The sequence below is a fragment of the Giraffa tippelskirchi genome, chromosome 7 (assembly GCF_054371585.1).
Source record: "Giraffa tippelskirchi isolate mGirTip1 chromosome 7, T2T-mGirTip1v1.2.pri, whole genome shotgun sequence".
Lineage (NCBI taxonomy): Eukaryota > Metazoa > Chordata > Mammalia > Artiodactyla > Giraffidae > Giraffa > Giraffa tippelskirchi.
The window spans coordinates 42,366,476-42,392,411 of record NC_137281.1 but is presented as its reverse complement, the minus strand read 5'-3'; the positions used below and the strand labels follow the sequence as shown (position 1 = coordinate 42,392,411).

The following is a 25,936-nucleotide window of genomic DNA, read 5'->3' as shown; positions in this document are numbered from 1 at the left end:
GCAATTATTTTCATTAAAATTTACTCGTGAATTTAATGCATTTCACGATTTGATAAAAGTTAAAGCTGATAAGTCACCCCAAAATTTTTAAGCCATATGTAAGTTAACGAAGTTCTCCCCTTGGGTCTTTTACTTTGACCTTGAAGTATAAAGTAAGTTCTGAAAAATTTCAGAAGATGAGGGCTTCCCTGGTGGTCCAGTGGTTAAGAATCCACCTGCCAGTGCAGGAGACATGGATTTGGTTCCTGCTCTAGGAAGATCCCATTTGCCTCAAGGCAACTAAGCCTACACAGCACATCTACAGGCCCCTGCATTGCAGCTACTGAAACTCAAATGCCTACAGCCCGTTCTCCACAACCAGCGACTGCAATGAGAAGCCTGCACAATGCAACAAAGAGTAGCCCCCACTCACTGCAACTTGAGAATGCTCATGAGAGGTAGCAAAGATCCAACACGGCCAAAAATAAAATAAACAAATAAATAAATCTTAAAAAAAATCAGATGACATTTTCCATTGCTCTACTGACAGAAATTATATTTCCTTTCAGTTTTTATTATATTTATTTTTAAAAAATTTTAATTTAAAAAATTTTAATTTTTGACTATACTGTGCAGCTGACAGGATCTTAGTTCTCTGACCAGGGATTGAACCTGGGTCCCAGCAGTGAAAGCGCTCAGTCTTAACTACTGGACTGCCAGGGAATTTCCTCAATTTTTTAAAGTTATAGTCAATAAAATAGGTATTACATGTGCATGATAAGCAATTAAACAATGCCGGAAAAGTCTTTGAAAATTTTTCTATCTCCCAGTTCCTCTCCCCCCAAAAGTGTACTCCTTCTGTTTTTGTATGCATCCTTATAGAACTGCTCTCTAACTGATAAAGCACATACATGTGTTCTTCCCCTGTTTTGTAAAAATGTTAGTGTAGTTTTCACACTGTTCAGTATCTTCATGCTGTTAGTTAATATCTTCAAGATATTTCCATATCAACTGTTATAAAACTGCCCTCATTTTTTTTTTTTTTTCAGTCTGCACTTCACGGCATGTGGGATCTTAGTTCCCTGACCAGGAATTGAACCCATGCCCTCTGCATTAGGTGTCTTAACCACTGGACCACCCACAAGGTCCCCCCATTTTTTAAAAAAAGCAATGCCTTAGAATTCCATTGAAGGGTTGGAACCTTGATTTAATTAATCTCTCCTGAGAGAAGAAAACAGCATCCAGGTCAAGTGTTCCAACTCTGGGGCTGGATAGCCTGGGCTTGAATCCCGATTCTACCACTTCCTCACTGTGCTAAGTTGGACAAACGACCTAATTTCTGTGCCTCAGTCTTCTCATCTGAAAAAGGGAATAATGACATTAGACCCTTAGTAGGTTTTTTGTTGAGCATTAAGTGAGTTAATATCTGTAAAACACAGAACAGTGCCTGACACATATTAAAAGCTATACAAATGTTTCTCACCTAGATAGATGGCTAGACAGTTTCCAGTCTTTGGCTGCTACAGACACTACTGAAGCGAATATTCTAGTACTTGCACAAATATCTATGCACAAGATCCTAGAACTTGAATTACTAAAGGATAAGAAGTGTATATATATATACCCACACATATGTATATATATACACACACACTTGTACATATATGGAACATTATGTATAATTATAATACATAATACATCATATGTGTATGTGTGTATATACATATATATACATTTCTTATCTTTTAGTAATTGTGACTAATATATATTATATATAACATATATAATGATGTCCCTTCCCACCCCCCTCATCTAAAATAGCAAACCCTTGGGAATTCCCTGGGAGTCCAATAGTTTTGTTGTTGCTTAGTCACTCAGTTGTGTCTGTTTGCGACCTCATGGACTGTAGCCTACCAGGCTCCTCTGTCTGTGGGATTTTCCAGGCAAGAATACTGGAGTGGGTTGCCATTTCCTACTCCAGGGGATCTTCCGGATATAGGGATTGAACCCATGTCTCATGTGTCTCTTTCATTGCAGGCGGATTCTTTACCTTTAGGACTAGGTGTTTTTACTGCTGGGGCTGTCTTCAATTCCTGGGTGGGGAATTAAGATCCTGCAAGCCATTTGGCTCAGCCAAAAAACAATAAAATAAAATAGCATACCTGATGCACACGATACCGCCTTCCTCTGCTGTATATTTCTTTTTTGGTACTTATCACCATATGATGTATACTTTTATTTGGAACATTATATTTTTAATTCCATAAATCAGCCCAGATTTCTTCTCTTTATATTTGGAAAGAAGAATAGCAACCAGAAACCAGAGAGACTTCCTGCATTCTAGGGTTTTTCATTGCTTTAAAGAGGGCTTTAGAAAGAACAAGGCATCTGGAAGCCTCATGTTTTGTAGCGCTCACCTGTGCCCTTTCTTGCTTGTGCAGGAAGTCACTGTTCCTGCCTTTGGGGGCTGAAGGGTCCCTGTAGAGAATGAGAGGTGTGTGAGGTTCTGTGATGTGTAATGACATTGGGCAGCTGAATAAATTCTGGAAGAAACAGGAGAAAAGAGGCAACTAATCCTGCTTAGAAGTTTTAGGAGGACAGATATGGTGATGTTGTCAAGCAGATCAGCCCTCATCCTTGGCCCTTTGGTGCACACCCACCTCATTTCCAGCTGCCAGCCCCCTGCTTTCCTTGCCTGAGGACTTTGCTTGGCCCGCAGGTCTTTCTTTGCCCCAGCATGACAGGCATGGAGGAAACTTCCCCCTCCCCAACCCCTCCATCAGTGATTGACAGGAGGAGGTGTAATAACGACCCAGCACACTTGCCCCTGGATAGGGTGGCTCCGAGGTCCTCGTGTGCTGCAGCAGGGTTAAGTCTTAGTTACTCACACTGGTATCCTGCTTGAAAACAAACCCTTCACTTGCTGCCTCTCTTCCCCATCTGGCTTTCCTGCTCCCCACTGGTGTCTCCTGGGATCACCTCCCACGTAAACTGTCTGCACTTGAAACCTTGGCTCAGTGCCTGCTTCTGGGAGAACCCAAAGCAACTGTGTGTGTAAAATCCATAAGTTTATAAATTTACATTCTGGGTGTGTGAGAGTTTTGTGCATTAGCCACAGCCACGGAGTGGTGCTGGTCAGTGTGCAGGATGATAATCAGATTCCCTGCCTTAGGATAGAAGAGAATTCTCATTTCTAGTTATCAAACTAATTTCCTTCTGCAGATATCAAAAATTAAGCCTCTCAGTTGTATCTGACTTTTTGTGACCCCATGGACTGTAGCCCACCAGGCTCCTCCATCCATGGGATTGTCCAGGCAAGAATACTGGAGTGGGTTGCCATTTCCTACACCGGGGAATCTTCCTTGACCCAGGGGTCAAACTCTGGCCTCCTGCATAAAAATTGCTTATGCCAGCCCAAATCTCTATTTAACAGAAATTAATTTGATGATTGATTAAATTACATCTCCATCAACTTAGGATCAGAATAATATAGCTATTTGAAAAAAAAAATGGGTTACAAAATACTTAGTGGGAAAGTATGATGGCACTCCCCACCACTTGTCATGTCATTGGCAATTACAGGGAAGCAAATTCAAGAGGGAAATCTTTCATCCTAAAACTCAAAATGGCTGGTGGATTCTGAGGTTCAAACAACTAACTTCAAAGCTGATTTTTGAGACCTAATCTTTGAGTGTGTGGCTGAACTACATGTGAAATTGCTCTTGAAAAGCTAATTGATAAGTTCTTGTCTAACAGGAATGAGAGGAAATGACATAGCAGAAAATCAGAGCTCCACACCTAGTTTGAAAAGTAATGTTTTAATCCAAGAGAGATAACAGGAATAAAACGTATCCAAACTTGCTTATCTAAATTGTGCCTGGGACTTCCCTGGTGGTCCAGTGGATGGAGATCTGCCTGCCAATGCAGGGGACGCAGGTTGGATCTCTGGTCTGAGAACATTCCACATGCCTTGGACAACTCCTTGTGCCACAACTACTGAGCCCAGGCTCCCTAGAGCCCATGCTTTGCGACGAGAAGCCACGAGAATGCGAAGCCTGCCCACCGCAACTAGAGCATAGCCCTTCTCACCCAAACTAGAGAAAGCCCTCAAGCAGCAACAAAGACCGAGCGCAGCCAAAAATAAATGAATAAATAAATAATAGTGCCTGCATTTCTGTATCTGTTAGGAGGGATCACCTTGATGATTACTTGCATAGGTCTGGGGATTTAGAAAAATAAAGTGGCTATTAAAAGACCTGCTTTGGGGGCTTCGCTGGTGGCTCAGTGGTAAAGAATCTGCCTGCCAATGCAGGGGACACGGGTTTGATCCCTGATCCGGGAAGATCCCACATGCCTCGGGGAAACTGGGCCTGCGCACCCAAACAGCTGAGCCTGGGCTCTAGAGTCGGTGATCTGCCACAAGAGATGCCACCGAGATGAGAAGCCCGTGCCCCACAACTGGAGAGAAACCTGAGCGGCAGCGAAGACCCAGCACAACCAAAAATAAATAAATAAAATTTTAAAAAATAAAAAATAAAAGCCCTGCTTTTAAGAGGTAGAGTGGCATAGGCTCCTATGAAGATCTTCTTTACAGCAGCGCTTATGATAGCAAAAGTCTAAGATGGGTATGTGTCTAAGGGAATGTGTGTGTATGTTGAATTTTTACACTTTTTATTGTTTTTCTCCCCTACTAGATAATAAGTCCTATCAAATCAAGGACTATGTTTTATATGAAATGTTCACTGTTCTATGTACCTTCAGTGTTCTTACCAGGAGATCAGTAGTTATTTGTGTGTGTGTGGGTGGGTGTTCCTCTTCTTTTTTTGTGGTAAAATATACATAAATATACTATTTAAATATATTTAAATATAATGTGAATTTATAATTTTAACTCTTTTTTAAGTGTACAGTTCAGTGACATAAAGACATTCACATTGTTGTGAAACCATCACCACCATCTAACTCAGATTTTTTTCACTTTCCTCAACCAGAATTCTGCACCAGTACACATTAACTCCCTTCACCCCACAGCCCCTGACAAGTATTGTTCTGCTTTCTGAATCTATGACTATGACATACTTTAGGTACCTCCATGTAAGTGGAATCATAATATTTGTTGTTTTGTGACTGATTTATTTCACTTAACGTCATGTATTGAAGGTTTATCTGTGTCTGAGCATGTATCTTTTTTTTTTTTAAATCCATTTGTTGTTCACAGACACTTGGGTTGCTTCCACTTCTTGGCTATTGTGAATAATGCTGCTATAAACATGCGTGTGTGTATATATATATATATATATATATATATGTATGTATCTGCTCAAGTCTCTGATTTCAATTCTTTTGAGTATATATCCAGAAGTGGAATTGCTGTACAGTGCGGTAGTTCTATTTTTAGTTTTTTGATGAACCGCCATAATGTTTTCCACAACAGTTTGCACCATTTTACATCCCCACCAAGAGTGAAAGGTTGCAATTTCTCCACATCCTTGATAACACTTTCTATTTTTGATGCTTTGATAATAGCCATCCTAATGGGAGTGAAGTAGTCACTAGTTATTTTTTAAATAAACAGTATTTCTAAAATTCAAGTAATTAGTGTTTATTGGATGGCATCTTGTCTAAGGATATTAATGTTACAGAAGAGTAACTGTTAGTCACTCAGTCGTGTCTGACTCTTTGTGACCCCATGGACTGTAGCCCACCAGGCTCCTCCGTCCATGGGATTCTCCAGGCAAGAATACTGGAGTAGGTTGCCATTTCCTTCTCCAATTACAAAATAATACTTGTATCGTTTTGAGATACACTCTTTCAGTCAATAATATGAGCACTGGACTTTCCATTTTATACATAATATCTAACAGACCCTAAGACAAAATATAATGTAAACCCAAATTACTGCTTTAACTATGATAAATATTGTCCATTGTCAGAGAGACCAGACTAAAAGATCTTTCAAGATCCTGTCATATACTCATCTCATTTATGGCAGGTAGCTAAATATTTAAATACAATAAAAAGTAACATTGCTCCTCAAAAAGTTGAAACATAGAATTACCATATGACCCCACAATTCCACTCCAGGTAGGTACCCAAAAGAACTAAAAAGAGTTATGTTCAAATAAAAACATGTAAACAAATGTCCTTAGCAGCACTGTTTGTGATAACCTAAAATTGGAAACAGACAAATGCCCATTATGGATGAACAGAAAAGCTAAATGTAGAATATTCATACAATAAAATATTGTTCAGCTATAAAAAGGAATGGTACATGTTACAATATGGATGCACCTTGAAAATCTTACCCTAAGCGAAAGAAGCCAAGCAGAAAGGCCACACTTTTATGATTCCGTTTATAAGAAATATCCAAAGAAGATGAATCCATAGAGATGCAAAGCAGATTAGTGATTTCTAGGCTCTGGGTGGGGTGGGAGAGTTATTACTCATTTTGGGGGTGATGAAGATGTTTCAAACTAGAGAGAAGTGATGGTTGCATAACGCTGTGAATGCCCCTTAGGCACTTATGCCCTTGAATTGTACACTTTTAGATGGTTAAAATGGTGAATGTTTTTCTACGTGAATTTTTACCTTAAAAAAAAAGTAACATACCTTCACCTAGCAGTGAGGGTAGTCAAAGCACAAATGGTATGAAAAGGTATAAGGAACAAATTCTTCTTCCTCATGCCCCCAGTCTGCTTCATAGAGGTAATGACTGCCAATGGTTGCTTGTAAATCTTTCAGAAAATATTGGTGCTTAAACGTATTTTTTCTTTACAGAAATTGGATTATGTTCTATACACTGCTCTGCACTGTGCCTTTTCTACTTAATGATATAGTTTAGTGAGTTCTCCATGTCAGTGTGTTTAGTGCTGGCTCATTCATTTTAATAGTTGCATAGCAGTATTTTACTGACTGAGTGTACCTTAGTTTGACTAGCCCCCTCCTGATGGATGCTTGGGTTATTTATAATTCTTGGCTACTCTAGATAATAGATTTTTAATCATTCTTATTTTTTTAAAGGTTGCTTTTTTTTTTTTTTTAATGTGGGCCGTTTTTTAAAGTCTTTATTGAATTTGTTACAATACTGCTTCTGTTTTGCATTTTGTTTTTCTTGGCCATGAGGCATGTGGGATCTTAGTTCCCCAACTAGGGATTGAACCTATATCCCCCTTCATTGAGGTCTTAACTACTGAACCACCAGGGAAGTGTCTAAACATTCTTATTTAAAGATCCTTGTATACAATGCAAACACAAATGCAGGATAAATCTCCAAAACTGGATTTGCTGGGTGTTATGAACTATACTGTGCCCTTAACTCCTTCCCCCTGCCAAATTCACATCTTAACATCCTAACCCTCATTGTGTATTTGGAGATAGGATCTTTAGGGAGGTTAAAGATTCTAATTAAGGTTAAAAGAAGTCATAAGGGTGGGGCCCTAATCCAACAGAACTGGTATCCTTTTAAGGAGAGGAAGGGACTCCAGAGATGCCTCTCTTTCTGTGTGTGCACATTTAGGACACAGGGGAAAAAATGTTATCTATGAGTTAAAAAGAGAGTTCTCACCAGAATCCAACCCCATTGGCACCTTGATCTCAGACTTCCAGCCTCCAGAACTTTCAGCCACCTGGTTTGTGATATTCTGTTATGGAAGCCCAAATAGACTGAAACACTGAGACAAAGAACATGCTCACTTTTAATTTCATAGATATGACCAAGTAATCCTCAGAAGTTCTGCCCCACTTCACCCTTCCACAAGGGCTTCCCGGGTGGCTCAGTTGGTAAAGAATTCACCTGTAATGCCGTAGATCTGAGTTCGATCCCTGGGTCAGCAAGATCCCTTGAAGAAGGAAATGGAGACCCATTCCAGTATACTTGCCTGGGAAATCCTATGGACAGAGGAGCCTGGTGAGGTCCATGAGGTCCCAAACAACCGGACACAACTTAGCAACTAAACCGCCACCACCACACTCTTCCACACACACTGCATGCATGCATAGTCACTTCAGTCGTGTCCAACTCTGCAACCCCATGGACCATAGCCTGCCAGGCTCCTCTGTCCATGGAATTTCCCAGGCAAGAATACTAGAGTGGTTTGCCATGCCCTCCTCCAGGGGATCTTCCAGACCCATTGCAGGTGGATTCTTTACTGCTGAGCCACAGGGGAAGCCCTCCACACACAGTAACCAAGGATTTTTTGTCCGGTATCCTCACCAGCACTTGGTATAACCATACTCTTTCATCTTTGTAAATCTGAGAGACACAAAATTTGTACCTAATTTTAATTTATGCATCAAATTGAGATTTTTTTTCCCCAAAAAAGTGTGTGTGACTTTTAGAGTGAATCCTTTATCTTTCCTCTCAATGCCTGGAAGCCCATTATGTGGTATTACATGAAAGCTCATCCAACTCCTCAGGGACATTTCAAATAACTTTCTTATTCACTTTCCATTTCCTCTTGCTTCTTTAATAATTAATGAGTTTAAGTGACTATAAAAAATAAAGCTAAGAGAACATTAAGGGGGGGTCTCTCATATGTGATAGTAAGATATTTAATTCACTATGATTTGGAAAAATGAGCTATAGATCATATAATGTAATTGATGAACAAAGTTTCCATAGGGTTCAATTTTGTCAATTGCCTGATTGCCTTGTGAAATGTATTTGAACAGTTTTAGAACAGAAGTTGTAGTAACAACTGATAGAAGTAGGAATGAGGGAGATGTACAGTTTTGTTCTTTGAGATATGTTGAGCTAGATTAGGGCATGTGCCACCAGGACACTCTGCTCCAGGGGCTCCCGGGGGCTCCATTTGAGTTATACGTACCTTACGCCTGTCCTCCAGGTGCTTGCATTCCAGCCAAATGAAAAAGGTTGGGCTGCAATGACATATGGGTTTCCCTCATGGCTCACACAGTGAAGAGCAAAGAATCTGCCTGCAATGCAGGAGACCTGGGTTCAGTCCCTGGGTTGGGAAGATCCACTGGAGAAGGGAATGGCAATCCACTCAATTAGTCTTGCATGGAGAATTCCATGGACAGAGGAGCCTGGCAGGCTACAGTCCTTGGGATCCCAAAGAGTTGGACACGACTGAGCAACTAACACACACACACACAATGACATATATTGATGAAAAAACATGCCAACACATCCATGGACCACTGGACTATGAGCAATGCCCCTGACTTATGCCTCTTTGTACATGAGTGTTAAATGTTGGCAGAATGAGTAAATATATGTATGTATGAATGAATGGCAAAGGTATCAATTAGGTAAGTTAAATGTTTCTTGGGAAGGATGTTACTTTGGCCAAGAGGCTGCACACAGCTTTTGACCTTCATAGGATTTAGTCATGAACTTGTAGCCATATTGGTGAATTTCTTGGCTTGAACTGATTGCACAATCAAACTGATCTATGAAAGACTGAAATATTTACATACACATATACATACTCACATGAAGTGAACTATGATTTGAGAAGCTGGACAGCGATGATATAACTGTTCTTAGCCATTAATTCACAGATATTGATTAATCATTGAACACTCATTATGATTGTGTGTTTCAGATTTAGAACTTTGAACAAAGTCAATAATCTTATGTTGCTAGGGTCATAGTCCCTCACTAATTACTGAGAGTGAATAATTATGTCAAAATATTTTCTAGAGTACTAGAAGAAAGGCTTTCAGCAACTCTTAAATTTGTTACATAAGCTAGTTTCAAAACAGATCGGGGCTACACATTTGAAACTATTTCACTAACCTGATGTCTGTAGTTTTTTTTTTTAATTTATTCATGTGTTTATTTTTGGCTATGCTGGATCTTTGTTGCTGCGTGGGCTTTTCTCTAATTGGGGTGGACAGAGTCTACTCTTTGTTGTGCTGTGTGGGCTTCTCATTGCAGTGGCTTCTCTTGTTGTGGAGCATGGGCTCTAGGGTGCAAGGGCTTCAGTGTTTGCTGGATATGGGCTCAGTAGTTGCAGCTCCCGGGCTCTAGAGCACAGGCTCAGTAGTTGTGGCACATAGGCTTAATTGCTCTGCAGCAAGTGGGATCTTCCCAGACCAGGGATCAAACCTGTGTCTCCTGCACTGGCAGGCAGATTCTTTACCATTGAGCCACCAGGCAAGCCCTATAGGGTTTTTTGATTTTCTTTTTTTCTTTTTGTAAATGGTAAACTTGGCAGTTTCTATTTGAGGCACACAGGGTATGGCCTCCTAAAGCTCTATGCTGTACTCTTTGACTCAGTTTTCCTTACTGTGTAATGGGTCCATTTGTCCTCAGCCTGCAAATTTTAGTTGGCTTTTTTTCACCTTTGCCAAACCAGTATGGAAATTGACCTACTACCCCATTATTTCGGTCACAGTTTTTAAAGCTTATCAGGCCATCCACCTGCCAAACAGGAGACGTGGGTTCAATCCCTGCATCATGAAGATCCCCTGGGAAGGAAATGGCAACACATTCCAGTATTCTTGCCTGGGAAATCCCATGGATAGAAGAGACTGGTGGGCTACAGTCCATGGGGTCACAAAGAGTTGGACACGACTTAGCGACTAAACTACAACAACAAAAACTCCAGGGTAACTTCATAAGTTAAATTATTCACATTTTTCTTGAATGAGATGCTTCTTAGACTGGATACATGATAACAATAAAGGAAAAAGTTGGCACCTCTTGTCTTAAGTTGTACTGTAGAAAAGGCCCTCGTGGCTTGGCTTACGCATGTCTGGAAACAGAATTTGCCTTTCTGCTCCTTTGTGAGGCAGTCAAAGCGTGAGGAACAAGTGCAAAATATATTTAGTTCTGTCTGTAGCAATTCTTTTGTTGAAAATGGTTGCCACGAAACATCTTGGAGGGAGATTGGGTGGAAATGAATAATAGACCAGGGTGTTGCTTGGATGGGTCAGGCAGAGCACTGTCTAAAGGAGCAAATGCTGAAGAAATGCTTTTACTTTAGAAAGCATTAAAATTTGAAGTTACGGGAGCAATTTTGTTCAGTTGTGTATGTGTTTAAGTAATACGTTTATAGCATAAAAATATTTTCCAAATAGTTCAAAGGGGTTTAAAATAAAAGTCTCTTCTCTTCATGGACTTCTAGTACTTTCATTTTCCTTCCCAGACTTTTGTCAGTTTCTCGTAGACCTTTCTAGAGAAATTCTACATTTATGCGGTTAGCTACACACATATATACACATGAGTGGTAGCACATTAAAGCCAGATTGTCCACTTTGTTTTCTTTCTCTGTCTTGCTTTTTCATAACAGTATACTCATTCAACAGACATTTATTGAGCATCTACCTAATATATGTTGTATCCTGTTCTAAGGACTCAGGAGAGAACAATGAACAAAACAAACTATATTGGTTTTCTATTGCCGAGTAACAAATTACTACAAATTTAGTAGCCAAGAACAACAGACATTTATTATCTCTCAGTTTCAGTGGACCAAGAGTCTGGGCACTACTTAATTGAGTGTTCTGCTTCAGGACCTGGCCAGGCTGCAGTCAACATGTTGGCAGGGCTGCGTTCTCATCCAAAGGCTCGGGTGGATTCTTCATCTGCTCCCAAGCACACTCCAGTTGTTGGTAGAATACATTTCTTTGTGATGACTGGACTGAGTGCTTCAGGTTTTCAATTGACTGTCGGCTGGAGGTCCTCAGTTCCAAGATGCCACCCTCAGACAATTCACAGACATCAGCTTGTTTCTTCAAGGCCAGCAGGAGAGTGAGAGTGGATCTGTGAGCACAGAGGTCCCCTCTGTGCACATACAGCTACCAGTCTATAGCCTGTTAGGAACTGGGCTGTACAGCAGGGGGTGAGCAGAGAGTGAGGGAGCTTCCTCTGTATTTACAGCTCATTCACATTCTCGCCTGAACTCTGCCTCCTGTCAGATGAGTGGTGGCATTAGGTTCTCATAGGAGTGCAAACCCTACTGCACTTGAATCATCCCCAAAATATCCCTGCCCTCCCACCCCCAATCCCTGGAAAAATTGTCTTCCGTGAAACCAGTCCCTGGTGCTAAAAATGTAGGGGAACCACTGAGCTAGAAAGACAAAGTCTTATATTATGTAACATAATCATGGGAATGACAGCCCATCACTTTGCCACATTCTGCTGGTTGGAAACAAGTCACAGGCCCCACCCACATGGAAGAGGAAGGAATGAAACAAAGATGTGAATACCAGGAGAAAGTGGGGATTGTGGGTGGGGGAGGGTGCATCTTAGAATCAATCTGCCTCACAAACTAAGCCCCCACGGGAACTCTACTCATTGCTCTGTGGCAACCTAGATGGGAAGGAAATCCAAAAAGAGGGGACACATGTGTCAGTTCAGTTCAGTCGCTCAGTCGTGTTCGACTCTGCGACCCCATGAATCGCAGCACGCCAGGCCTCCCTGTCCATCACCAACTCCCAGAGTTTACCCAAACCCATGTCCATCGAGTCAGTGATGCATTCCAGCCATCTCATCCTCTGTTGTCCCCTTCTCCTCTTGCCCCTAATCCTTCCCAGCATTAGAGTCTTTTCCAATGAGTCAACTCTTCGCATGAGGTGGCCAAAGTATTCGAGCTTCAACATCAGTCCTTCCGATGAACACCCAGGACTGATCTCCTTTAGGATGGACTGGTTGGATCTCCTTGCAGTCCAAGGGACTCTCAAGAGTCTTCTCCAACACCACACTTCAAAAGCATCAATTCTTCGGCGCTCAGCTTTCTTCACCGTCCAACTCTCACATCCATACATGACCACTGGAAAAACCATATCCTTGACTAGACAGACCTTTGTTGGCAAAGTAATGTCTCTGCTTTTAAATATGCTATCTAGATTGGTCATAACCTTCCTTCCAAGGAGTAAGCATCTTTTAATTTCATGGCTGCAATCACCATCAGCAGTGATTTTGGAGCCCAAAAAATAAAGTCTGACACTGTTTCCATTGTTTCCCCATCTATTTCCCATGAAATGATGGGACCAGATGCCATAATCTTAGTTTTCTGAACATTGAGCTTTAAGCCAACTTTTTCACTCTCCTCTTTCACTTTCATCAAGAGGCTCTTTAGTTCTTCTTCACTTTCTGCCATAAGGGTGGTGTCATCTGCATATCTGAGGTTATTGATATTTCTCCCAGCAATCTTGATTCCAGCTTGTGTTTCTTCCAGCCCAGCGTTTCTCATGATGTACTCTGCATAGAAGTTAAATAAGCAGGGTGACAATATACAGCCTTGATGTACTCCTTTTCCTATTTGGAACCAGTCTGTTGTTCCATGTCCAGTTCTAACTGTTGCTTCCTGACCTGCATACAGGTTTCTCAAGAGACAGGTCAGATGGTCTGGTATTCCCATCTCTTTCAGAATTTTCCACAGTTTATTGTGATTCATACAGTCAAAGGCTTTGGCATAGTCTATAAGGCAGAAATAGATGTTTTTCGGGAACTCTTTTGCTTTTTCGATGATCCAGCAGATGTTGGCAATTTGATCTCTGGTTCCTCTGCCTTTTCTAAAACCAGCTTGAAGGTGAGGGTGGGACGTTCTGGGAGAATAGCATTGAAACATGTATATTATCATATGTGAAACAGAACAGCATTCCATGTTCGATGCATGAGACAAATGCTCAGGACTGGGGCAATGGGATGACCCAGAAGGATGGGATGGGGAGGGAGGTGGGAGGGGGGTCCAGGAAGGGGAACACATGTAAACCCATGGCTGATTCATGTCAATGTATGGCAAAAACTGCTACAATATTGTAAAGTAATTAGCCCCCAACTAAAATAAATAAATTTATTTAAAAATAAAATAAAATAAAATATGATTATAATACGAGAAAAAAAAATAAAATAAAACCAGCTTGAACATCTGGAAGTTCACGATTCACGTATTGCTGAAACCTGGCTTGGAGAATTTTGAGCATTCCTTTACTAGCGTGTGAGATGAGTGCAATTGTGCGGTAGTTTGAGCATTCTTTGGCATTGCCTTTCTTTCGGATTGGAATGAAAACTGATCTTTTCCAGTCCTGTGGCTACTGCTGAGTCCTCCAGATTTGCTGGCAAATCAAGTGCAGCACTTTCACAGCATCATCTTTGAGGATTTGAAATAGCTCAACTGGAATTCCATCACCTCCACTAGCTTTGTTCGTAGTGATGCTTTCTAAGGCCCACTTGACTTCACATTCCAGGATGTCTGGCTCTAGGTGAGTGATCACACCATCATTATTATCTGGGTCATGAAGATCTTTTTTGTACAGTTCTTCTGTGTATTCTTGCCATCTCTTCTTAATATCTTCTGCTTCTGTTAGGTCCATACCATTTCTGTCCTTTATCGAGCGTATCTTTGCATGAAATGTTCCCTTGGTATCTCTAATTTTCTTGAAGAGATCTCTAGTCTTTCCCAATCTGTTGTTTTCCTCTATTTCTTTGCATTGATTGCTAAGGAAGGCTTTCTTATCTCTCCTTGCTATTCTTTGGAACTCTGCATTCAGATGGGAATATCTTTCCTTTTCTCCTTAGCTTTTCGCTTCTCTTCTTTTCCCAGCTATTTGGACACATGTGTACATATTGCCAATTCACTTTGCTGTAGAGTAGAAACTAGTACAACTTTGCAAAGCAACTATACTCCAATAACAATTAGAAATAAAACTAGCAGACATTCTAATTTAAAAAAAACAAAAAAACACAAAAGCAGGCCCTTGCAGTCATGAAGCTGACACTGTAGGAGGGGAAGACAGACAACAAAGGAATAGACAGTTAAATGTTGGGTGCTACAAGTAAGTGCTAAATGCATGTGTGCATGCTAAGTCACTCAGTCATGTCTGACTCTTTGCGACCCCATAGTCTGTAGGCTGCCAGGCTCCTCTGTCCATGGGAATTCTCCATGGAGTGTTTTGCCATAACCTCCTCCAAGGATCTTCTTGACCTGGGGATTGAACCTGCATCTCTTACATCTCCTGCATTGGCAGGTGGGTTCTTTTCCACTAGGGCCACCTGGAACAATAAAGCCGGCTAAATGGAGCAGACGTGCAGGATGCAGTCAGGGCAGGCCTCTCAATGTGGGAGCAGAGCCCTGAAGGAAGTGAGAGAGCCACACAGCTGAGAGAAGCGGGCTCCAGCCTAAGACAGCAAGTGCATGGGCCCTACCTTGTGGGCTTGCTGAAGGCTCCTGCAGCCAGGACTCAGGTGATAGGACACAAGGCCAGAGAGGAGATGGGGAGAGATGAGGTAGGGCCTTGTTGGTGGAAGGATCTCTGAGCAAAAAGCAAAGCTGTTAGAAAACTGGGGGCAGAGGAGAAGCACTGTTTGGCTCACCTTTGCAAAAGATCACATGGTTCCTGGGGTGAGAACAGCCTGAAGGCAGGCATCTGTGGAAGCAGGGAGACCAGTTTGTAGGCTATTTTAATCATCTTGGCAGGAACAATGGTGGTTTGGATCGAAGTGGCCCTGGTGTGTTTCCTGGAAAGTAGGTGGCTCTAGTTTGAGGTGGAGCCTGCACCCCTAAGGGTAGAATGGATGTGCTTGCAGTGGGAAGAAAAGAGAGAAGTTACAAGTGATGGCAAGGATTTGGGCCTGAGCCGCTTGAAGAATGGCATCACCATTTACTGAGACACAGAAGACAGTGGGAGGAAGGGGTTTTGGAAGAAAAAAAATCTAGAACTGATTTTATTATACACTTGAAGGAGAAGAATATAGTCAACTTCGTACTTTTAAAGTTCGCTCTGGTTGCTGTGACACGTTGGATTGTGAAGTTAAAGTGTGGATGCTTTGAGATGACAATTGGAAAGGTATTGTGGTGGCCTAGGCAAGGAGTGTTGGTGGCCCAGGGTCAGCAGAATAGGATGGGAGGAGGGACTTCCCTGGTGGTCCAGAGGCTAAGACTCTGTGCTTCCAACTCAGGGGTCCCAGGTTCGATCCCTGGTCAGGGAACTAGATCCCACATGCCTCAACTTAGGCCCAGTGCAGCCAAATGAATGAATGAATATATAAACAAATGAATGAAAAAATAAAGAATAGAGTGGAAGGAGAGGGAAGTGAATGGTCTTGCAATGTGTTCATTGTGCTTGCAATGTGACCTCCAATGTGTGGAAGTAAAATAGGGCAGATCAGGAGGTTATCTGAAGGTAATAGGAACATTTGTGTTGCAGGTAAGACCATACTTGTCTGACAGGCATAAAGCAGAAGGTGAGTCTCAAAGTCAGAACAAGAGCAATAATAAAACTGGATTCTCCACAGGGGCTTTGGAAACTTTTTTCATGAAGAAGTGTCTTAGTCCAGGCTGCTATTGCAGAATACCACAGAAAATCTTAAGGTAGGTTATAAACAACAGGAATGTATCTCCTGCAGTTCTGGAGCCTGGGAGCCTGGGGTTGGGGTTCTAGCATGGTCAGGTTCTGGTGAGGATCCTCTTCCAGGTTGCAGACTGCCAGTTTCTTGGTGTATTCTCCTCTGCTGGAGAGCAGAGAGGAAGCTAGTTCTCTCATGATGCTTATAAGGGCACCAATTCCATTCATGAGGACTCCATCTTTATGATGTCATCTAATCTTATATCCAACACCTTGGCCATCTGATGTGAAGAGCCGACTCATTAGAAAAGACCCTGATGCTGGAAAAGATTGAAGGCAGGAGGAGAAGGGGACAACAGAGGACTAGATGGTTGGATGGCATCACTGACTCAATGGACATGGGTTTGAGCAAGCTCCGGGAGATGCTGAAGGACAGGAAAGACTGGTATGCTGCAGTCCATGGGGTCACAAAGAACTGGACATGACTGAGTGACAGAACAAAAACAACAATCTTATACCCACCCCATACCCCCCAGTCCTATACCATTACATCAAGTAGTTGGGTTTCAATGTGTATATTTGGGGAGGACATAAACTTTCACCCCATAATATTCTGCTCCTGGGTCCCCAACATTCATGTCTTTCTCACAAATAAAATACATTCATTCCATCCCCAAGTCTCAAAAGGTATTAAACTCATTCAACATCAACTCTAAAGTCTGAAGTCCAAAGTCTCTTCTGAATAGCATCCAAATCAGGTATGGGTGGAACTTGAGATATGATTCGTCCTGAGGTTAATTCCTTTCCAGCAGTGAAACCTGTGAAACCAAACAAATTATGTGCTTCTAACACATAAAGATGTGACAAGCATAGGAACAGACATTCCCATTCTAAAAGAGAGGAATCAGGAAGAAGGCAGGGATGATGGCTTCCAAGCAAGTCCAGAATCCAGCAAGGAAAGCTCCATGAGATCTTAAGGCTCCATCATAACCCTCTTCAGCTCCATGCTCTCCCCTTCAGGCCCACTGGGGCAGAAACCCCACATTTTTGACCCACTGGGGCAGTGGTTCAACCTCCACTGCCTCCAGAGCCCTCGGAAGCCCCATCCCTACAGCTCTGGGCAGCCCTTCCCCTCTGGCTCTGGGCAGAGGCTGTCTGATCTGTTGGAAGCAAGGCAATGGTTATCTTTCCTGAAACCAAGGAGGCAGCCCTGATGATCTCTGAATTGCCTTTGGGGTCACTCTTCACTTGTCTTTAAAAAAAAATATTTTAATTAATTAATTTATGTATTTGGCTGTGCCAGGTCTTAGTTGCAGCACACAGGATCTTCTACCTTCATTGCAGGGTGGAGGATCTTGAGTTGCAGCATGTGAATTCTTAGTTGTGATGTGTGGGATCTCATTTCCTGATCAGGGATTGAACCTGGGACCCCTGCATTGGGAGCACAGAGTCTTAACCCCTGGACCACCAGGGCAACCCCACTCTTCCCTTGCCTTAAAGAATAGCACACGATCTTACCAACTAGGCCTGTGGTTTCGTCCTGTAAAATTCATGAAGTCTGACAGCCTTCCTTCATTCCTTCCTATTTCCTTCTTCTTCAGTTCAGACTGGTAGTTTTCCTCCTGGGATGGCTGATTCCTCCTGTGGTTCACACCCCTACTCATTTCCCAGTGCCCCATATGGTCACTTGGCCATATCCTTAGTGTTCTCATTTGGTTTTTTTGCAATATGGACAGGCTGAGAATTTTCCACATCATTAAGTTCGACTTCCTTTTTGCTTAACAATCTGTCTTTAAGTCATTTCTCTCTGCTTGAATTTTACTATAAGCCGCTGGGAGGAGCCAAGCCGTACCTTCGACACTTTTTTTAGAAATCACTTCAGTTAAATATCCCATTTCATTGGTTGCAAGTTCTATCTTCCACAAAACACTGAAACACACATCACAACTCAGCCAAGTTCTTTGCCACTTCTTACAAGGATTGCCTTTCCTCCGGTTTCCAGTAATATGCTCTTCATTTCTATCTGAGACGTCACCAGAATGGTCTTTACCACCCATATTTCTACCAACATTCTGCTTAGGAATCCCCAAAGAAGACTGAGACTTTCTCTACAGATTTCTTTTCTTTGACCTCTCTTCAGAATTACCTTTAAAAAGGGGAATTTCCAGACCTCCCTGGAGGTCCAGTGGTTAAGAATCCACCTGCCAATGCAGGGTACCTAGGTTCCATCCCTGGTCTGGGAAGATTCCAGAGCCTGTGCTCTGCAACATGAGAAGCCACAGCAATGAGAAGCCCACATACCACAGCTCGAGAGTACCCCAGCTGGCTGCAACTAGAGAAAGCCTGTTTCGAAGACCCAGTGCAGCCAAACATAAATACACAAACTAATAATTTAAAGAGATCAAATTGCCAACATCCATTGGATCATCGAAAAAGCAAGAGGATTTCAGAAAAACATCTACTTCTGCTTTATTGATTACGCCAAAGCCTTTGACTGTATGGATCACAACAAACTGTAGAAAACTCTTAAAGATATGGGAATATCAGACCACCTTACCTGCCTCCTGAGAAATCTGTATGCAGGTGAAGAAGCAACAGTTAGAACCGGACATGGAACAACTGACTAGTTCCAAATTGGGGAAGGAGTATGTCAAGGCTGTATATTGTTGCCCTGCTTATTTAACTTCCATGCAGAGTACATCATGCAAAATGCCAGACTGGATGAAGCACAAGCTGGAATCAAGATTGCAGGGAGAAATATTAATGACTTCAGATATGCAGATGATACCACCTTTATGGCAGAAAGCGAAGAGGAACTAAAGAGCCTCTTGATGAGAGTGAAAGAGGAGAGTGAAAAACCTGGCTTAAAACTCAGCATTCAAAAAACTAAGATCATGGCATCCAGTCCCATCACTTCATGGGAAATAGATGGGGAAACAATGGAAACAGTGGCAGGCTTCTTGGGCTCCAAAATCACTGCAGATGGTGACTGCAGCCATGAAACTAAAGAAGCTTGCTCCTTGGAAGAAACGCTATGACCAACCTAGACAGCATATTAAAAAGTGGAGACTCTACTTTGCTGACAAAGGTCTGTCTAGTCAAAGCTATGTTTTTTTTCAGCAGTCGTGTATGGATGGGAGAGTTAGACCATAAAGAAAGCTGAGCACTGAAGAATTGATACTTTTGAACTGTGATGTTGGAGAAGGCTCTTGAGAGTCCCTTGGACAGCAAGGAAATCAAACCAGTCAGTCCTAAAAGAAATCAGTCCTGAATATTCATTGGAAGGACTGATACTGAAGCTCCAAAACCTTGGCTACCTGATGTGAAGAACTGACTCATTGGAAAAGACCCTGATGCTTGGAAAGATTGAAGGCAGGAGGAGAAGGGGATGACAGAGGATGAGATGGTTGGATGGCGTCACCGACTCGATGGACATGAGTTTGAGCAAGCTCCAGGAGTTGGTGATGTACAGGGAAGCCTGGTGTGCTGCAGTCTATGGGGTCGCAGAGAGTTGGACACGACTGAGTAACTGAACTGAACTGAATAATTTAAAAATTGAAAAATAATTTTTTTAAGGAAGGGGATATTCCCTGGGGGTCCAGTAGGATCCCATGCTTTCATTGCCAAGGGCTCAGGTTCAATCTCTGGCCCGAGAACTAAGATCCCAAAAGTCGCATAGCAGGGAAAAAAAAAAAAAAAGGAGTTACCTTTAAAGGGCTGTTCATGGCAGTGTAAGCTTTTCTAGGAATTGCCTCCAAATTCCCCAGTCTCTACCCTTTTCCCAGTTCTAAAGCTGCTTCCATATCTTTAAGTATTTGTTAGAGCAGTACCCCCACTTCTTAGCACCAGTAACCTGTAATAGTCAGGGTTGTCCAGGGAAACAGAACCAGGAGGATATATATCTATTGTCTATTTGGATTAATTACATATTTATGTAATATATACCCAGATATAGAGATTTATATGGAGATTTATTATGAGGAATTGACTCATACAACTGTGAAGGCTTAGAAGTCTCTTGATTGCCTGTTGGCAAGCTGCAGACCCAGGAAAATCAGTGGTCTCATTCAGTTCAAGTCTGAATAGCTGAGAACCAGGGATGCTAATGATATAAATCCTAGTCCAGGCTGGAAATCATGAGACAGATGAGATATCTCAGCTGAATCAGCAAGGCATGCAAAAAGGGGTCAATTCGTCCTTCATCTGCCTTTTGTCCTATTGAGACCCTGTACCCATAAGATAAGGCCCACCCACATTGTTATTTTATTTTTATTATTTATTTGGCTGCACAAGCATTAGTTGTGGCATGCAGGTCTTCGATCTTCACTGAGACCTGTGGGATGTTTAGTTGCGGCATGTGAACTCTTAGTTGCGGCATGTGGGATCTAGTTTCCTGGGCAGGGATCAAGCCAGCGCCCCCTGCACTGGGAGTTCGGAGTCTTAACCACTGGACCAGCAGGGAAGTCCCCAAGGCTCACCCACATTGGGAAGTGTAATCTACTTTACTGAGACCACTGATTCAAATCAAATGATTGCTCACCTCATCCAAAATCATCCTCATGGGCACACCCAGCAATAATGCTTTTAATCTTGGGCATTCCATGGTCAGTCAAGTTGATACCTAAAATTAGCCATTGTACTAAATAACTATTTTTCAAGGAGAAATTCTGAACTACATTTCAACGTATGTAGGTCCTAGCGAGAGAACGTTCTAGAGCAGCAGTCCCCAGTCTTTTTGACCCCAGGGACTGGTTTCTTGGAAGACAATTTTTCGATGAATGGCATTGAGGGATGGTTTCAAGCACATCACATTTATTGTGCACTTAATTTCTATTATCATTACATCGGTTCCACCTCAGATCATCAGGCATTAGATCCCGGAGGTTGAGGACCCCTGTTCTAGGGTGAGCCTTTAATTTTTAGTAAGAATCTTTGTCTTTAGAAATGGAATTTCTCTGCTTGAGCTGTTCGATGATAGGTGACAAAAGTAAACGTGGGTGAACACCTTCTTAGGCAAGACTGCCTTTCCTGGGGTCTTCTCCCTCATCCACACACTGCCCTGCAGTGATGAGTTATAAAAAGAGATGGTAAAATGCAGAGTTATGTGAATGTTGGATTCTGACTGAGTTTCTGGGCTTTCTCTCCAGAGAGTGGTTGCCCAGGGACCGCCAGCATATGCTTTGCCCACTCGAGACCAAGGATGCTACTTCCCTTACAAACAGAAAGACGGTAGAAGGAGTTGCCTCAATAGCCTTGTGGAAACTTAAATTTGAAAAATGTATGGACTTTTTACAGATAGATCAAGGATTATGGGAGAAATGCACTCCTTCTGGCCGTATTCTCTATTTTTTTTCTCTCATGGCCCCTTAGGCTGGGCAAGCAACTCTGTTGGGGCTTTAGCAGCTACCATGGTCATATTATATGAAAACACCGCTCAGAACAGAGATTATCAAGGCAAATCAATAGGGATAGAAAGTAGATTAGTAGTTGCCTGGGGCTGGGAAAAGGGACTGGTTACAAATAGGCCCTAGAGATCCTTTTAGAGTTGGAAATAATCCAAAATTGAATTGTGGTGATGGCTGCACAGCTTTATAAATTTAGTAAAAGTCATTAAATTGTACACTTAAGATGAGTCAGGACATCCCCCGGTGGTTCAGTGGTTAAGAATTCGCCTTGCAATGCAGGGGACATGAGTTGATCCCTGGTCCAGGAATTAAGATTCCCCATGTCTCAAGGCAACTAAGGCTGTGTGCCACAAATACTGAGCCTATTCTCTAGAGCCTGTGAGCCCAAACTACACCTGTGCACCCTAGAGCCTGTGCAAGAGAAGCCACTGCAGTGAGAAGCCTGCTCACGGCAACTAGACAGTAGCCCCCGCTTGCCGCAAGTAGAGAAAGCCTGAACACAGCAATGAAGACCCAGTGCAGCCAAAATAAATAGAGTGAATTTTATGGTATAGGAATTATAGTATAAAGATTTTAAACACACGTGTGTACTGTACACACACACATACACACACAGACACTTTCACTCCAAAAATTCCAGAATGCACACAATTTGAGCCATTTTTTCCCTGCAAGTTAGGAATGAAGAAATTTTCACTGTGCAGAACGAGATACAGCCTTTCACATTGCCTGTTATGTTGAAGTCTCATTGAAATTTAATTCCCTACTTGGAATCCTCTTTGTACTCACAAGAGAGGAAACAAACATGGTACAATGGTGTATACTCCATGCAAAAAAGGGAAAGTTGTAAATGGTGCCTAAGCTCCAGGTTATTAATACCTGGAGCAAATGCTTCATTTCCTAAACACAGAAGATACTAATAACTATAACTATGTGACTATTATTCATGGTTTTGTGAACTCTGGAGTGGAGTAATGTAATCACACTGTCTAAGATTTAATTATAATGACAATTATTTATAATACCGTGTAGTAGTATATGTATGTGCAATTCCCCTTCTGTTTTATTCAAGCTAATAAATCAGCAAAATCATATTTAAATTTGCTTGATTCTTGGGTAACTTGCTTCTCATTTCTCTATTCAATTTTCACTCTGCACAATCTTGGTGTTTCTATAAATCTTACAAGTTGAGATCATCAACTCAATATTTTCCCCTCTAAGAACAACTAAACAACAACAAAGAACATGAATACTGAGAATGAATAGGACATTACATTATGCAGGAAAATGTCTGGGGTTTTGATAGCTGTATTTTTTGGCTCATCAATTTAATGAAGGTGGTTTTAAAGAATGTAATTGTTCTAAATAGCAAAATGAAAAGGTTGAGTAATCAAAATTTATTATTGAAATTGGTGTAGTCTTTCTCTTTGCTTGCAGTAGTAGATTACTTTGTGACAAAACATTGCAGATTTGTTGGGGAAAGTGAATACATTTTTATGTATTTTAAAATTCCCTGGGTACAGTGGATAGGAATCCACCTACCAATGAAGAAAACACTGGTTCAATCCCTGGTCTGGGAAGATTTCACACAACTCCGAGCAACTAAGTCCATGCACTGTAACTACTGAGCCCATGTGCTGCAACTACTGAAGCCCATGTGCCTAGAGCTTGTACTCTGCAATGAGAAGCCACTGCAATGAGAATCCCATGCAGAAGAGTAGCTCCTGCTAGCCACAACTAGAGAAAGTTTGTGCACAGCAACAAAGACCCAGTGCAGCCAAAAATAAATTCTCTACTGGTTTACTTTAGACCAGATGGTTTTGAGGAAACTTCCAGAAGAGACACTTTATGATTCCATACATATTCAACCCAATTGCATTGCCTTATCATCCTGCACACAAAGTATATTCCTGCCTCAGGGCCTTTGCACTTGCTATTCCCTCTACTTGACGGATCATTCCCTAGATGGTCATGGTCCACTCCCTAACTTAAGTCCCTGCTCAAATATCACTTCCTCAGAGCAGTCTTCCCTGATTAGCCCATCTAAAAATAGCACACAGTCACTAGCTTTTTAGCTTGCTTTCTTTCTCTGCACAGCATTTAACTGTCTGAACTTATATGCTTGCCTTACTAGAGTGCAAGGTTCATGAAGGCAGGGACCACATCATGTTCATTGCTATATTCCCAGATTCTTATATATTCCCCACATAATAATTGCTCAAGACATATTTGTTGAATTAATTAAATGAATTTTAATTTGACTTTGAATATTTCCTTTTTGCCTCCCTAACCAGACAATACCTTCGTGGAAGGCAGGCAAAAGTCCTGGTCACTTATTTATCATCTCTAAAATGATTAGCTCAGTTCTGCAAGGATACTAGACATTCAACCAAAGTTTACTGAATGAATGCCTTGGAACATGGGTGTGTGACATGGCCGACCAGTCAGTGTTGCCTGCAGGTGAACAAGAAGAGCAATGTATCGCCTTTCAGCCCATATTTTACAAAGTATACTTTTATGTATATGAATTCATCTGATCATTTTGTTAATACTTTACTAGGTCTTAAGGTTTGCCTGAAGAAACAAGCACTCAAAGATAACAAGTGTTGATTTCTGACATTTTAGTCAGTTCAGTTGCTCGCTCAGTCATGTATGATTCTTTGGGACCCCATGGACTGCAGCACGCCAGGCTTCCCTGTTCATCACCAATTCCCGGAGCTTGCTCAAACTCATGTCCATCGAGTCGGTGATGCCATCTAACCGTTTCATCCTCTCTCATCCCCCTCTCCTCCTGCCTTTACTCTTTCCCAGCATCAGGGTCTTTTCAAATGAATCAGTTCTTCGCGTCAGGTGGTCAAAGTTTTGGAGCTTCAGCTTCAGCATCAGTCCTTCCAATGAATATTCAGGGCTGATTTCCTTTAGGACTGACTGGTTGTATCTCCTTGCAACAAGAGATGCCACCGCAGTGAGAAGCCAGAGCGCTCCAACTAGAGTAGCCCCCACTTGCCACAACTAGAAAAAGCCCAAGTGTGGCAACAGAGAGCCAGCACAGCCAAAAATAAAATAACAAATTAAAATTAAAAAAGCTAATAAAGACTGTCTTGAAACGTATATACATGGAGAGATTTTTTGAAAAGCGTTTATTAGTCTTCACCGTAGTTATTTCTAGACAGTGGGAGCTTGCTAATGTTTACATTTTTTGGCTTTGCGTTTCTCTCACTTGTATTTTTAAAGCCAATTTGAAGTTGTGAAAATAAAGTTTTTTCCTATACAATGCTTTATTTTTTAATTTGTCAATGTGAATAGCATAAAAATGTCACTACTCATTTTCCTGGCTATGTAATTCTCAGAACACAGCAAACTTCATTCTGAGACTTTTAATACTGATTTATAGTAAAGCAATAACAAATAGAATGAACCAAAATTCTTTAGGGTTTTTTTTTTCCATATTTATGCCCATGTTATTCTCTGAGCAAGAAAAAGGGTAAAGTGATGCTTTATATCTTCATCTTTGCCAAAAAAACCCTTTCCAGGATATTGAGCTCCCAAAACAGGCCAAAATCGGACGTTAGGGACTCATTCCGGACTTTGGACCAAAGAGCACACATGAAACATGCTCACTCCTTTTCCTTTTTTCTTTTGATGATTTGAAATACTTAAAACCCCCTTTTGCTTGCCTTTCACCGCAGGGATTTGTGGAAAATCTCTCCTGGTGCCAACAATATGGTCCCCAAATTAGGCTTAAAAGGTTTGGGGTTTTCTTTAATTCTGAACTAAGACGGGTTTTTCATGGTTGCTGATACACCTTCGGGCACGTGAGGTTTCTTCACACGCTGAGTGGCTTGTGTGTCTGTCTCCCTGCCTGTGCGTCTGCGTGTGTTTATGTGTGCAAGTCTTTGTAAAGTGGGTTGGGGTGTGTGACAGTGGTTTTGAGACCATGGCTTACGCACTCTACGAAGAAGCGTGTCCAGCCCTGTAGTTGGGAGCAGGTTTCTCCAGTCTCGGGGTCGCGTGGGGAAACCCTCCACTAAGTCCTGCGGCTCCCAGTACTGGCCAGGGCGCGGCAGGGAGGGCGCTGGGGGCAACCGGGCGGCCAAGCAACAGAGGAACCAGCGCAGCCAGCATCCGGGCAGGGTCCCGGACACGTGCTCTGCTGGAAAGGGGACGCACTTTCCGCCCTCTGGAACGGAGCTTAGAGCGGAGATCTATCCAGGGAGGGGTTAGAGAAGCCCGAGGGTCCGGGCGCTGCAGCCTGGGGGAGGGGACAGTGGGCGGGGCGGCACCGCCCACAATCT

At 42.1% G+C, this 25,936-nt stretch overlaps 1 non-coding gene across 1 annotated transcript; it reads left to right on the top strand.

Annotated features, from left to right (window-relative positions):
- The first annotated feature begins 15,807 nt into the window (after positions 1 to 15,807).
- On the top strand, positions 15,808 to 15,880 carry TRNAG-UCC (transfer RNA glycine (anticodon UCC)). The gene has a single exon. It is a non-coding gene; the product is annotated as a tRNA-Gly (tRNA).
- The last annotated feature ends 10,056 nt before the right edge of the window (positions 15,881 to 25,936 follow it).